Source organism: Octopus sinensis, linkage group LG5 (assembly GCF_006345805.1).
Source record: "Octopus sinensis linkage group LG5, ASM634580v1, whole genome shotgun sequence".
In the NCBI taxonomy this organism is placed as follows: domain Eukaryota; kingdom Metazoa; phylum Mollusca; class Cephalopoda; order Octopoda; family Octopodidae; genus Octopus; species Octopus sinensis.
The window spans coordinates 1,571,188-1,587,514 of NC_043001.1; positions in this window are offsets into that span (position 1 = coordinate 1,571,188).

Below are 16,327 nucleotides of genomic sequence, written 5' to 3' on the forward strand. Positions count from 1 at the left end.
GCATGGGTTGGATGGAATTTGTTGGGGAGCATTTTCTACAGGTAGGTGCTCTTCCTGTTGCCAACCCACAAGCAATTTAATAGTTTCCCAAGACCACACATATTTTTGCAAACATTTGGAAAAGAAAGACTCTACATAGCATGATGATGGTATTTGTTTACATCTACTGCATGAAGTTTAAGACAAGGAAACTGTAGCACATGTACATAGACATAAATATGAAGAGCTTCTTTCAGTTTCTATCTGCTAAATCTACTTATAAAGCTTTGGCTGGTCAGCTTGAAGCTATAACACAAGACACTTGCCTAAGGTGTTACTCAGTGGGATTGAACCAGAAACCGTGTTGTTGGGAAACAAATGCCTATCACATGTAATTGCCAGCACCTAAGTAAGTGAAAAGAAACCAGATCTAAACTTCCACTTCATATTGGAGCCTCAGAGTTTAGGTTTTGAAGATGAACAAAAGAGTAACATCCGTACCAGAGCTAACGACTCTCTAAATTAGTTCTGCTAGTTGCAGTCCTCACCCAACACAACACATTATCAATAGGATAATTCCTCATACACCTTATAGAATCTCACCCTACTCCACCCCCCAGTAACCCAACTCACCCAGATAATGTCATAATTTGAAATAATGTCATTATCTAGAGATACAGACGTTCTGACACAATGTACCATGAGTGCCCTAACTGTGCACGAGGGACCAGGACATTACCAACAAAGAGTTGACACAATGTACCATGAGTGCCCTAACTGTGCACGAGGGACCAGGACATTACCAACAAAGAGTTGACACAATGTACCATGAGTGCCCTAACTGTGCACGAGGGACCAGGACATTACCAACAAAGAGTTGACACAATGTACCATGAGTGCCCTAACTGTGCACGAGGGACCAGGACATTACCAACAAAGAGTTGACACAATGTACCATGAGTGCCCTAACTGTGCACGAGGGACCAGGACATTACCAACAAAAAGTTGACACAATGTACCATGAGTGCCCTAACTGTGCACGAGGGACCAGGACATTACTTTACCAACAAAGAGCTGATAATACTTGATAAAATGATGAAGGAAACCAAGAGCGTAGATATTGCCCCACCTGTGTGAGTTAATGATAAAGAATTGGAAAAGACAGAAAAGATGAGATTGCATGGATGTGGGCAATGAAGAAAATAACTGTGATCCCTGTAGCTGTAGAGGTACAGGGAGGAGTATTAACAACCAGGTATGAGAAATTTATTGGTAAATTTGGGATTGACTAGGAGATAGAACATGTTTAGAAAACTGGTCTATTGGGGAGAGTGTCAATTTTGAGACTGGTACAGTGATGTTAAGTATCATGGAAACTGACCCTGGGAGACCTTTGACAACAAGTTGCTGTCTGCTCTTACAAAATTAACAGGAGCAAGTGAAATCAAGAGCTCTGAGAAGTGAAATTTAAAAAGTGATAATGACTTCAAAGTTAGGCACAAGGCCAGTAGTTTTTGAAGGGTGGTGATTAACCTATGATACCGGTCCCAGTACATGACTGGTACTATATTGACCTTGAAAGGACACAAAGTAGAGTTGACCTGGGTGGGATTTGAACTCAGATTGTAAAAAGCTGGAACAAATACTGCAAAGCAGTTTTTTTCCAATGCCCTAACCGCTCATAGAATAAAAAAATATTTTGTACAAAATATGAAAACAAAAATTTTCATTAATAATATTTTTTTTTAATTCATTTGGTATTTTTGCGGGGGAATGGTAGAAATGTTTTTTTTTATGGGAAAGGAAAAGAGAGATGGAAAGAGAGAAATATTTGATTTTTATTTATTTTTTTGGAAAAAAAATCTATAATAGATTATACTGAGACAGAAAGGGAAAAAAACATGGTTGGAATTTTTGTTTTGCTTCTTACAAATTAAATTAAATAAAAAATAATATTTTTAGTGAATGGTTGACATCTCTGAAGAATACAGAATGCTATAAACTAAACAACTGACAGCTATTTGAGGTTTGTGTTTGTGTGTTTGAGCAGAAAGTCCAATCTAATATTTTTCATCAGCAACTTAGCTGTGTGTGTTTGGATGGAAGTAAACGCTGCCTCTATACACTGCTACCTGTGATATAGTTGTGGTGGTTGTTGTCGTTATTGTTATAGGGGGTGAGTGTAGCGATAGTTATCTGGTGTCATATGTAGGTACATTACTACTCTGACTTTTTCTATAACAGCAACTACTACTACTACTACTACAGTTAAGCACTAGGTATAATTGAAAAGGAAGTCATTCAAGTTGTGAATAAATAACAACAACAATAATAATCCTTTCTACTATAGTCACAGGGCCTGAAATTTTGGGGGAGGAGGTAAGTTGATTACATCAACACCAGTGCATAGCTGGTACTTATTTCATGGAGCCTGAAAGAATAAAAGGCAAAGTCAACCTTGGAGGAATTTGAACTCAGAAAGCAAAAGAGAGACAAAAGAAGTGCCACTAATCCTTTTGTCCAGCCTGCTAAGTGTTCTATCAGCTCACCAAAGATAATAGCAACAACAACAACAACAATAATAATAATAGAAATAGAAATACTGAAGGCCAGCTATAGTAACCTTTAGGAGGGACAAACAAGGGTGCCTAATAATAGACATGACAATACCAGATGATCAACATAAAGAAAGAGAAAAAGTTGATAAATATGGAGACCTGAGAATTGAGATTGCCAAAACCTGGCAGCTACGAGAGTCAAACATAAAGGTTGTCCCTGTTGTCATCGGAGCATTGGGTTCAATACCACCCAAGCTGAAGAAACATCTGGAAACTTTAGAAATACCCTACAACCAGGTATACTGCAAAAGTTGGCATTACTTGGAACTGCACTCATATTGCGTAAAGTACTTTATGTCTAGGATGCTTGTTGTGACTTGATAGACAGAGCAAACCTCCAATAGACACAATATCTTCAATCAACAACCTCACGATATTGGAAACTGTGTGACTTCTTAAATGATAATAATATTTTATTAGCGACAAGGTCCAAAAGACCTTCCTGGAAAATAAGGGCAGTGGGGAGTTCCGTAGATGTGTGTGTGTGTGTAAATAAGGGCAGTGGGGGAGTTCCATAGATGTGTGTGTGTGTGTGTGTGTGAATAAATATAAAAAATAATTAACAATAATAACAGCAATAGTAATTCTTTCTCATTACGGAACAAGGTAAGTAATTTTAGAGAAAGGATTTAGTTTATTGGATTGACCCCAGTACATGACTGGTTACTTTATTTCATCAAAACTGAAAGGATGAAAGGCAAAGACAACATTAGCAGCATTGGAACTCAGAATGTAAAAAAACCAGAAGAAATGTTGCTAAGCATTTGGCCTCACACAATAAGGATTCTGCTAGCTTGTCTCCTAACAACAACAACAATAATAATAATAATAATAATAATAATAATAATAAGAAGAAGAAGAAGAAGAAGAAGCTCTTTTGTTAGCCATAGGGGCATAGATAATGTGGATATCACAAAGATAGTCAACAATTTGTGCCTGAGTTTGGCCATCAGGTTGAGGCATGAGATGACATTGCAATGAAAGTTTTAAGGAAGTCAATGAGTGAAGAGAGGAAAAATAACCAAGCGAAAGTGTACACAGTCTGCAAATTGTACTCAATATATTGTATTGCAGGTAACAGTCTGGACACCCTACAATTATATACATGCCATCTTTGCCCATAGCTTTGCGTTCAACCAAGTCTCAGGAGTAAAAATTATTTGGTGACTGTGTGGAAGCCTGTTTGATGGACTCAAATTTACAATTAAAAGTCCCGGTGTTTGTTGACCCCTCAGCTACATTCATACCAAAATCCGATGGGGGGTAGTTCAGTAGGTCAACAACTGGATGCTCTTCACCAAAAGTCCCAAGAACAGGATCATCATCTATAGCCAAGCATGGAACTCCACAGATCTTGTAGTAGAGTCAGTACTAATTGTAATCTCCAGTTTACAGGTGCATGCTGGGGGTAGGACCCTTCAGTCAAACTATGATTGCTTCTTTCACCCAGCTCTCAGCAGGTTTATTGGAGGGCAACAGATCACTCTCCACTCTTGCTTTCATCTTCAAGTGGAATATGAAAAATTAATGAGGATTTCAGCATCAAGGAAAGTGACTGCTTAGGGAATAAACTGATCAACAAAATTCAATTCAAAACACAAGTGGTTCTCATAGTGTGACAGAAAAATCTCCCATATTTTACACACCCATTAACGTGGTGCTAGTGAAGTTAGGCAGGTGATAACGGTGTCTTAATATAGCTAATGTTTCATCCATATTTTTATTATTTTTTGTTACCAAAATAGTTTGGACTGGTGAATATTGTGGATTTGCTATCAAAACGTTCATCAAGAACAAGAATCTGGGAGCTTTTCTCCTTTCTCTTTTCACCACATTTGAAAGTCAATCTAAATATAAACTAAACCTTGAATCTAGAAATAATCTCTTGAACAGTTTTTTTGGTTCAGATTCTCTCAGGAGTGAAGAATGGCCTTTCTAAACACCACTCCAGTTTCTTTATCATTCATTTACCAAAAACCCAAATGACAATGCCGCTTCCCCCCTCTCTTCTTCACTTCCCCCTCTCTTCCTTACTTTACCCTTCTCTTCCTCACTTTCCTCGTCTCTTCCTCACCTCTCCACTCTCTTTCTCACTTTCCTCCTCTCTTCCTCATTTCTCTCCCTCTCTTCCTCATTTCCTTCCACTCTTCCTCACTTCTCCCCTCTCTTCCTCACTTCTCCCCTCTCTTCCTCACTTTCCTCCTCTCTTCCTCACCGTCTTCACTCTCAGCTAAAGAGAAAAAGTCCAACCAGATGGATTCTTCCTTCCCCACAGCTATTGAACTGATAGAATCTCTTATCAATTCTTCCTATTGATCAATAATTTATTGGTACAAAGCACCATCAATTTCCTTGGATTACTGATTTTACTTTGAAATCGTTCATGAGACAATAACTCAGATGGTTGTGTATTTAAGAAGTTTGTTTTACAAACGTGGTGTCAAGTTCAATCCTACTGTGTGGCACCTTGGATAAATATTTTCTACCATGATCTTGGTGATGCCAATACTTTCAGAGTGGAATTTGGGTGACTTGAACTGAATGACTCCTTCTGTGTGTTTGTATCCATGTGTTTTCAGACTGGTACCATTTTGACAGCACCAATATTATCCATGGCAGGCAGATGTTCAACAAGTGAAGATATGAAATAAATTATGTTATTTGAAAATGAAGAATGGCATCAGATAGACCAATGGCTGGCAACACTAAACACAAGAGTCAGCATCAGTAAAAGAAATGACCTCTGAGAATGTCCTTGAGAAAAGTTATGTCCTTACCAAGGAATTTTCATGATAGAATACCAAGTTGGCATATCTGTCGAGTATATTTCAAAAGATACCATCTTGTTGGTTAAATACAAGTAAGCTTGTCACACCTAACTGGCAACTAGAACAAGTACCCCAAAGCACCCTCATACTTCTCCAACACCCTTAGTTCTACTAATCGATCACCCTGAATTTCTGATTTATTTTATTGTCTCCAGAAGAATAGAAAGCAAAGATTACTTCATCAAATTTTCACTTCAGACTCAAATAGTTGACCAAAGTGTCTTCGATAATCATTCAATAGTGATGAACCAAAAAGAGAGCCTCTATGATTGTGGTCACTTGGCAGGATTAAGAGTGGCCTTATCTCGCTCAGATTATATTTTATGATTTTAAAAATATTGGAAGAACATATTTAATACTACAATCCTAGATAGCTTTACAAAGTTAGGATGGTCATGACTGGAAAACCTTTGATCAGGATTGCGCTTGGAGCTAAATTGTAATGACTCATTAAAAACATTGATACTTACAATAATAATAATAATTGTTAAGCTGAGCACAGGGTTCATTATGGGCAAAATACTGCAATTTATTACTGAAATACTGAATTCAGGATGTAAAGATGTCCAATCCTGGAGCAAATATCACAAAGCATTTTGTCCAGTGTTCAAACGAGTCTACATTAGATTAAGTCTTCTACCCTAATTTAGGTATAATTCACTTTTAGAAAGCTTCAAGATTCAACTGGTCAACAAACCATTTCATCATTGTTTTCAACTGTTTCTAAATGAGAAGTTTCAATCAGAATGCACTAAGATATGTATATATACATATGTGTATATATATATATATATATATATATCAATCATCATTTAATGTCTGTTGTCCATGCTGGCATGGGTTGGACAGTTTGACCAGTGTTGGTAAGCTGGAAAGCTGCACCAGACTCCAGTCTGATCAGCATGGTTTTCTATGGCTGTATGTCCTTCCTAATGCCAACCATTCCAAGAGTGTAATGGGTGCTTTTACGTGCCATTTGTGTGATGTCGGTATCTGTCCTGACTGATATTGCTCGGCTTGATGGGTCTTCTTATTAAGCATGATATAATGTCAAAGGTCTTAGTCATTGCCTCTGTGAGGCCCAACACACACACATACGTGTGTGTGTGTATAATTATGCATGTATGCACACACATTAAAGCACAATATGTGGTTACATATGCACTGACACAGGACAAAATAAACCCTTTGTGAAAGAATGTAAATAACAGAAGTTTAGAACAGATAACACAAGTTAGGCTGAAGGAGACAAACATTCACAGAATACTATTAAAGGTCTGATGGTTAACTGTGTGTCTGTGTAATCATATAAGCTAAATTAAGATTAAGCACTCAGACATTGTCATTGGAGATGATGAGTTAAAAAGAAAATCTCTTTATCAACATGTCAACCAATCGTTAATCGTTAATCAACATGTCAATCAATCATTGATCAGAATGTTAACCTGAAGAATTTAATAATCTTTCAGAATATAAAGTTTTAGAGATAAAAATAGTGTGTGGAATAAAAAGTAAAAGATTTCAAGGTAGTTTTGATTAAATTTGAGGAAAATAGAGAGTTTGCAGAGTCATATGTTTACGTATGAAGTAGCTGAATCTGATTTCATTGGGTTCTCTATGCTTTTTAAAGTAGGGCCCTCACCTTAGAATTGAATATATATATAAATACAACTGTATGTTAGACTCCTGTAGTTGTTCCTAATACTATGAATAATGATTTCATCATCATCATCGTCACAATAATTTAATGTCTGTTTTCATGCTGGCATGGGTTGGACAGTTTGATAGGAGTTGGTAAGCTGGAGGGCTGCACCAAGCTCAATTTGTCTGTAATCGCATAGTTTCTACAGCTGGACATCTTTTCTCATGTCAACCACTTTACAAAGCGTAATGGGCGTTTACCACAGGGGCTTCTTATGTGGCACAGACACAGGTACTTTTCATATAGCACTGGCACGTTTTATGTGGTATTCTAATAATTCAAAAGGTGGGCCTCTATGCATGCAGTCACTCAGTGTTAGAAATAGCATCCCGATTTCCTCCAAATTATATTTTACCATCTTAAAAATAGGGAGACATATCAATTTATTCCAATGTACCTTTACAAAGGAAGGATGGACTTGACTGGAATACTTTTGATCATAAGTCTGTACTCTTTACTCTCTCCTTTACTCTTTTACTTGTTTCAGTTATTTGACTGTGGCCATACTGGAGTACAGCCTTTAGTCGAGCAAATCGACCCCAGAGCTTATGCTTTGTAAGCCTAGTACTTATTCTATCGGTCTCTTAGCTGAACTGCTAAGTTACGGGGATGTAAACACACCAGCATCACTTGTCAAGTGACGTTTGGGGGGAGGGACAAACACAGACACACAAATATACACACACTCATATACATATACGATGGCTTTCTTCCGGTTTCCATCTAACATTCACAAGGCTTTGGTCGGCCTTAGACTATAGTAGAAGACACTTGTCCAAGGTGCCTCGCAGTGGGACTGGACCAGCACCATGTGGTTGATAAGCAAGCTACTTACCACACAGCCACTCCTGTGCCCACAATTAGAATTCTACAATACTTTGTGTCTATTGCACCGATTCTTATAAATGATCAGGGAGTAGCTGCAGTTTTCTTCTGTTTGATGACTGACAGCAGGGATTGGAAAAAAAAAGACACTTTAATGTTTGATGAAACCTTTAAAGGTCTTTTCATGTTCCAATCGAAGTGGAAAGTGTAAACTTTCAGTAAGTTTATTCAAAGATAGCTGAGAGTAAATATACCAAGCTCAGCATATACTTCTATGCCAGAGAGTAACAGAGGACAATTGCTCTTGGTAATCAGAGTATTTCAAGATCTACTGGCCTTAAGTGATGGTTCCCTTTCATGCTTTGATCACATAATGTTCCACTCTCTGTTACATTTGTGGTAATAGTAAAATCAATAAATAATTAGAAGAATGGTAAGCAAAATGTTTTATGGAAGCTGTCCATCTCTGCTCTGTGTTCAAATTCCACCAAGGTTAAGTGTGTCTATCATCTTTCAGGGTTGATTAATTAAAATATAAACGAAGTAGTGGGGAGGTGGGTGTTAAATTTAATTGATTGTTCTCTTTCCTCAAAAATTTTATTTGCTTTGTGTATAAATTGGAAACAATTATTATTATTGTTGGATAAAATATTTAGTCAGAACTCTTTGCTTTGTCCGTACAAAACCTGCTGGGGTTGATTGGGGTCGATAAAATAAAGTATCTGTTAAATACTGAAAGAGATACAATGGACAAAATCCCTCCCCCTAAAATTACAGGTTTTGTGACAAAATTTGTAAGTGGCAACTTGACAGAATCTTTAGTCTATTGTTAGAAGGCTGAGAAGTATTTCTCCTATGTTCTGAGTTCAAATCTCACTAAGGTCGACTTTTGTCTCTTTTGGGGTTAATAAATAAAGTACCAGCCAATTACTGGGGGCAATGTAATTGAATTTCCTTCCCTCCCCTCAAAATTTCTGGCCTTCTGCTAAATTAAAAAAAATAATTGTATGTTGTTTATCCTTTAATTCACTTTCAGTATTTTTACAGAATTAATACCAATGGGAACATCATAAACATCACAACATCATGTTTTAGTTTCAGTATTTGCATGAAGTTATCTTTCCTACACAACTACAAATATAAGGAGAAGTGGTGGCTGATATTCTCCTCAAAGATATTGACATATGTAGGGGAGTGAGAAAGAGAGAGAGATAGTGTGTGTGTGTGTGGAGAGGAGGAGAGGTGATATGTACTCGGTTCCAGGATTAAGACGAAGGTGGGCTGAGTACAGTTGGTCTCTTGCTCATTGAGGCTGACTTTAGAATTGCCCTTCTGATAGCGGATATTACTACAATGACAGCGATTGGACAACGAGGAGAGAAAAGAAAGAAAAGAAAGCAGCAGCAACAAACAGGAAAAAGATCAATAACAACAACAACAACAAGAGTAAAAAAAAATCAATAATGGCAATCAGAAGAGCAACAACAATGGCCAGCATGAGGTGGAGGAGGAGGAGGCAAGCAACAATAACATTAATGATAGTAAACTCTATGAAGTGACTTGATCTGCTAGAAATAGCATCTAAATGATACTTCAAATCATATCTTAATATCTTAGGATGTTTGTAGTTGTGGAGACATCAAAGGTGAATATGAGCAGTGAAGGTCATGGCTGGAAAACACTTGAACATAAGTTTTTACTTTTCTTTTATGATTGATTTTAGGTATGGGGCTGTGACCATGCTGGAGCACTGCTATTATGGGATTTAGTTGAGTATATCATGGTTTCTGTCATGCCACTGCACATAAAGTGAATCTATATTTTAGAAAACCCCCCTGCAACAGCTGTATTAGGGGTACTTTTTTTTTTTTCATTTGAATCCCTTGAAGGGATAAATGGTGAAATTGGATTTGGTGGGATTTGAAACATAGATTATAAATTGTTGTAACTAAAAACTACAGAACATTCTTTCATCTGATGTTCTACAGAATGGAGAGGAATTGAATGAAGGGAAGACGAAACAAGGGGCTGCTGTGAGTTGTAGGGGTCATGAAAAGAGCAGGAAGAGAGAGAAAAGGGGGGAGAGAGAGAGAGAGAGAGAGAGAGAGAGAGAGCGAGCATATCTGTGATTGAGAGGCTGGAACATGTCTGAAGGTAATGTTTTGGAAGAATGCATCAGAGAAGATCCATATTGCTTTTCTCCAGATAGCCCAGGAATTGAACTTAGCACTCCAAGCTAACATACAATTTGTTGAGTCAGCAGAGAACCCTGTGTGTATCATTGAAATGGCTAGAAATAACAGTTAAATATCTCTTAAATCATATCTTGTTTTTATAAAAAAGGCCATGTTCAATGATGGTAAACTTATGCTTGAAGATAAGTCAGGATGGATGGGCATGAGTAGAATGTCTTATATCACATATCTGCTTGATGAGAGCTGACTTCTTGGTTTTTTGAAAATTTGGTGTTCTAACTTCTAGACATACAACACAAAGGAAACTCTATGAGGTTATTCAACCTGCTAGAAATGAAATCAAACTTCCTTCAAAGCACAATCAAGTATGAAGGTGATATTGGACAAGATAGGTCCTACTATACACAAAGGTGGTCATGGGTGGAATACCTTTGATCATAGGTGTGCCCAATCAGAGCTTGCCTGGTGTTAAACAACAAATGCAACAACACAGTGCCTATAACAAGGTTTGAACTACCAATTTCTTGGTTATCTACTCAATGTATTTATTCAGCCAGACATTAGTGTTTTCTCTGTATTGTACAGCTCACATTAATTATAGAACTCGTTACTGAAGTATTTTAGAAACTATCAATTTATTATTAAATAATACTAATAACTGATAAACAGCAAAACATTTCAACAAAAAGAAATAAAAATAAATAATTTAAATTAGTCACTAAAGGTAATTTCAGTGAAAATTATAAATTTTTGGTAAATATTTACGGCAAAAGAGATGAATTCTTCTATCGATGAAAGATTGGAAGCAGGTTTTTAAATTAAAAAAATTTTAAATAGCATGTATAACTAATGAAATAATTTAATTAAATGAGAATGAAAAGAAATTTCATTAAAATAATTTTAGAAGTGATCTGTCAAATAAAACAAAATAAAGGGAAGATTTTTCTCTAACAGAATGTAAATGTATTTATATACAATAAAAGCAGGTAGGTGGGTAGAGTAGATAGTGGGGTGGGGGTGGCAGAGAGGCAGGTTCATTAACTGATATAAATCTACTACAAATATCAGTCACAAATGAATATGAGAGGGTAGCAGGTACCTGCGTTTTGAGTAGGGATGTAGTTGTGAGCTGACACAAATACCCTCCTGCTCATCCCTACCCTCTGTCTACCTTTGACCCCAGCTGAATATTGAGGATGTGACAGGTGGAAGGAGAAAGGGCTAGACAGTGGTTGACCAAGGGAAAAGGAGCTGTGTGAAATGAAGAGTCTTGCTCAAGGACACAATAAGCCGCCTGGCCCAGAAATCGAACACACGTCCTCACGGCTGAGAGCCCAGCATTAATCACTTGGCCTTGTGTCTTCCCAATTAATTGAAAGACAGAGACATAGAAGTAAAGACACACAGATAAAGAGAGAGAGAGGCAAAGATATACAATGATGCCAATATAGACATTTAAAGATAGATAAGAGAGAGAAAGAGAGACATACATACATACGTATGAGTTAGAGAGAAAGAGAGATAATGAGGAGAGAGAGAGAGATTGTGTGCGAGAGATTGGACACAGGCAATTAGTATAAGGGCAGAGGGTAATCAATGGAAGTAGTAAATGAAAAAGTAAACAAACAACAAAAGAAAAGAAAACATTTCACCAACAGATAATGTGATAAAGAGAACGTTTTTTTTTTAATTCTTTGTTTCTTTTTTTATCTTTCTTCTCCATTTTCACTAATTAGGAAGAAATGTACAGTCCAAAATAAACTTACAGTAAATGGTTTTAAACTATTTATTTTAAAGAATTTGTAGAACAATGTCTGTAGATGTTATTATTAGCATTATTACACCAATAAAGATTGGATCTTTGGAGTAGCATTCTTGGTAATATTAAAGTCAATTAATTTCTGTCCAGTCTGTTGTAACCATCTTCAGGCCTCACTGGCTAAGAATGGCTTTAGTTTTTTGACCTTTTCTGACATGGGTTGCAAGGTTTGACAGAACCCAACAGGTCCAAGCATCAGGTTTCATTTATTTGCTGTGGCATAGATTCTATGGCTGGTCTCTCTTCATAAAGCCAACCACATTACACTGTGTACTACGTGTGCTTTTCATGCACCCGTCACTTGTGAGGTAAGCATACTATGGACCTTGAGAGAGGAGGCTTTATGCTAGGAGATGAGGGGTTTAAGTTTGAGAGAAGGGATCAAAGCAAAAGGAATTTTTTGCTGGAGAGGGTGGAACAAGGAAGAAGAGATAAAATAGTAGAGATGAAATGTTTATGCAGACCCTCAAAGTATGAGGGGAATAGAAGTGAAGGGGTGAGAGGAGTAGAACTAGATGTTTGATTGGGGAGAAGTTGTAAGAATGTATGGGAGGGTGAGAGTTGCGGAAAGAGTGAGAAATAACTTTGAAATTTGTGTAGAAGGTGATCTTAAAAAACAATATGTAATTGAGGTTAATAAAAGCTGGGGTGGAGAAGAAATATTCTGTGCATTGTGTGGGAGTTTAGGAAGAAGGGGCAGGATGTTTTGATATTTTATCTGGGACAACATGGATTTGACACAAAATCTGAAGGTTCAGCATTTTGCCTATACATATCTAAGAGTACAAACGACATTATGTGACCTTCATGTTATAGTCTAGCCCAGTGTCTCCCAGCTCATGGGTTATGGTATAATTGAAAGGGCCTCAAAGACAAAATTTTGTAACTTCTGTAATATTTAATAACTTGTAAAATGCTACTGGATATGTTATATGATAAGTCATGGGATGCGAGAAATGATGATAATGACAATGATGATGATAACGATGATGATGATGATGACGATGATGACTGCAATGATAGTGATGCTTCTGATGATATTGATAAGGACTACAGCACAACATTTACCTCCAAAAAGCATCAAATATTAATTTTATTAAAATTTTAAGAAACTAGCATCCTGGAGACAAAGTTATTAAGGGTTAGAATGTGATTGTGTAGAATTCTAAAGACTAAAAGCAATGCAAAAAAAAAAAAAATTTTATGTGAAATGTTTTCTATCAGGGATTGAAACCTGCTTGTTGTTTCAAAAAGCTATTAGCTCAGCTGTGTGTCTATTGTGCAATACAACAACATTTAGAACTAACTTGATGTTACTAAAACACCCCTGCAGCTATGATTAGGATGATGATCATCATCAATTCATGTCTGTTTTCCATGCTGGCATGGGTTGGACGGTTATTGAATTGCTATAAATTGAGTGTTTTTCATATAACTACACTCAAAAATTATTGTTGTCTAGAGCCAGGCCATCACTAGTCGAGTAGACATTGAATCTAAATCTTTTCATCTGTGACCATCCCATCTTTTATTTATTTATCTGTTTAACTTATTATTTTACAGATTCTCTCTTTGAATATGTTGTACAAGACTCATTATTACTTTTGCATGTTGTGATCTGAGGTAGATTTCACTGCTATTTCTACCAGGGTCTAATGCCTATGTAGAGGCACAGTCTTACATTATTGGTAACGCTTACTGAAAAGCAAAGGGGCACAAGCTCCCTGGCCCCACCTGCCTTGCCCCCACACTGATTTTCTCTTCCCGCATCTCACTATCCTTTCTTCCAATGTTATTTAAAGGCTGACAATGTCTCGCTTTCCATCAGGGTCAGCTTCTTTTGTGACTCCCATTATTATTTAAAGGGCAGAAACATCTCGATTCCTTTCAGTTTTCCCCCTGAAAGTCAGTAATGACTAACTCCCACCCCTACTAACCCTTTTGATGGACCCTATTTACTCTGATCCTGAAAAGTGACGAGTGCAGCTGTGCCTCCAACAAAACCTGAAATATTTACTCAGCTAAATTTACTTGTGCTTCTAATGCAATCCCCTTGTTGGGTGTTCCAGGTTCGAATATCGGACCAGGACTTTTCATAAATGGAACTAATTTTCAGAGACTGGATTAATATTAAACAACTCTTCGTTTAGAAAACAACAAAAACAAGCCTGTCATCTCATTAAAAAAGCAATCAATATTATGCATCTAATGGGTAGAAGAGTAGTAAAAATAGCCAGATGCTGGTCTAAACGTTTTAGTATCATATTGCTGTATTGTGAGTTCAAATCCTACAGTGGACAAGAATTTCTTTACATCCGTCTGGCAGCATCATTAAATTAATTACAGAACTGGAGCCCAACATAATTAACAATTTCTCATTGGTGGTGGTGGTGGTGTTGCAATTTATCTGTTTATTTAACTGTCTTTCAAAAGTAAACTATTGTGACTGAAATAATGATAACGAGGATAATAATAATTATGATGATGGTAGTAATAATAATGATGATGTCAATGTTGGTTGGTCGATTTTCCAGTCATGCTTTACATAGTACAGAGAGAGAGAGAAAGAGAGAGATAGAAAGAGAGTTAACATAAAGGGCGAGAAAGAGAGAGCACATGCTAAGCTTGGTGGCAGACAATCAATAAAGTAAAGCCACACACACCACACACACAGAGTGAGAGAGAAAGAATCAGAGTCACAGCAGGAGGAGAGGGAGCAAATGACAGAGTGGTCATGGTAGGAGTGACACACTTGAAAAATTTGTTTTATTTAATTTTATTTGAAGCTAATAAAGATATTTTCTTTAGAAAATTTGTATTTATGTCATCATTTTTCTATAATTTGATAAAAATAAAGTAATAATTATTGTGTGGATGCTGTATTTCTTGATATTATGCAAGGTGGCAAAAGTATATACTTCTAAGGTTACCTGTCATTTGATGGGCAACACTGAAGAACTGATGATGATGATGATGACAACGATGGTGGTGATGATGATTTTTATTTGCCACAAGGGCATCAGATGAAGAAGACATTATAAATCAGGCAAGAATTTGTGTAGAGAATTTACATAAAATCAGATGAAGAGAAAAATTGAAGGGGTGATGACCCCAAATCCCCTTAGAGATTTGGGATCAACTTTGCCTTCAATCATAAGGTGAATGGGTGGTCAATAAAATGCTTGTATTAAATACTGGAATTAATTTAATCTATTGTGTCACTCCAGCAAAGACAGAGATACAGGAATGGGTAAAAGTAGATGGAGAGAGAGAGAGAGAGAGAGAGAGAGAGAGAGAGAGAGAGAGAGACTCAGATAGATAGATAGATAGATAGATAGATAGATAGATAGATAGATAGATAGATAGATAGATAGATAATAGATAGAGAGAGAGAGAGAGAGAGAGAGAGAGAGAGAGAGAGAGAGAGAAAGAGAGTCAGATAGATATATCAATCGATAGATAGATAGATATACAGATAGATAGATAAATAGATAGATAGATATACAGATAGATAGATAGATAGATATACAGATAGATAGATAGATAGATAGATAGATAGATAGATAGATAGATAGATAGATAGATAGATAGATAGATAGATAGATAGATATGCAGATAGATAAATGGATAGGTAGACAGATAGACAGATTGACAGGTAGAGTAGTGAAATAGAAAGACAAAAACAGTGGAAGTATTGATGGAGTGGCAGATAGGTAAATAGGTTTACAGAATAGCAAAACATGTAATCATATCACTGGGCAGCTAAATCAAAAATTAACGACGTAGAAAAAAAGTTTATGGCTTTTCCATCTTTTGTTTATAATTTTTACAAAATGAAATTTAGTAAACAACTCCATTGGTGTTGCAGTAGGAGATGGACCAGCATTCCATCCTGCCACTGGTACCACACTGGATTGAGTTAAGGCTCACTGATAATCCTTTTCAGACCCCAACAATGTAAATGGCTAAAGAAGTGAAGCATGGTCTCTTAAACAACCTTGCCACTCATTTAAAGACTGACTTGTGTTTTTGTGAAACTGGAGTGCTGAGTTAAAGTCCCAGCTTGAATACTTTTGTGTTAAGGGATTAATGTACAAAAAGTATTGCAAATGAGGATGTCTCTATGTGCTTGTGTTGCCTGGGCTTCAAATTTTTCTGAACTATTTTTACTAAAGGACACATTGGATATAGTAGTAGATCTATAAAAGGACAGGGTGGTCATGAAATGGACTGGATTTCATTTCTGGGCTGCTCAGTTTCTGCTGACTCTGGGGTTAAACAACTACAACAACAATAATTGCTCGACTTTCCCTTAATTAGAGATAAAACATCAACTTAATTAGAGATAAGTCATTACCTTA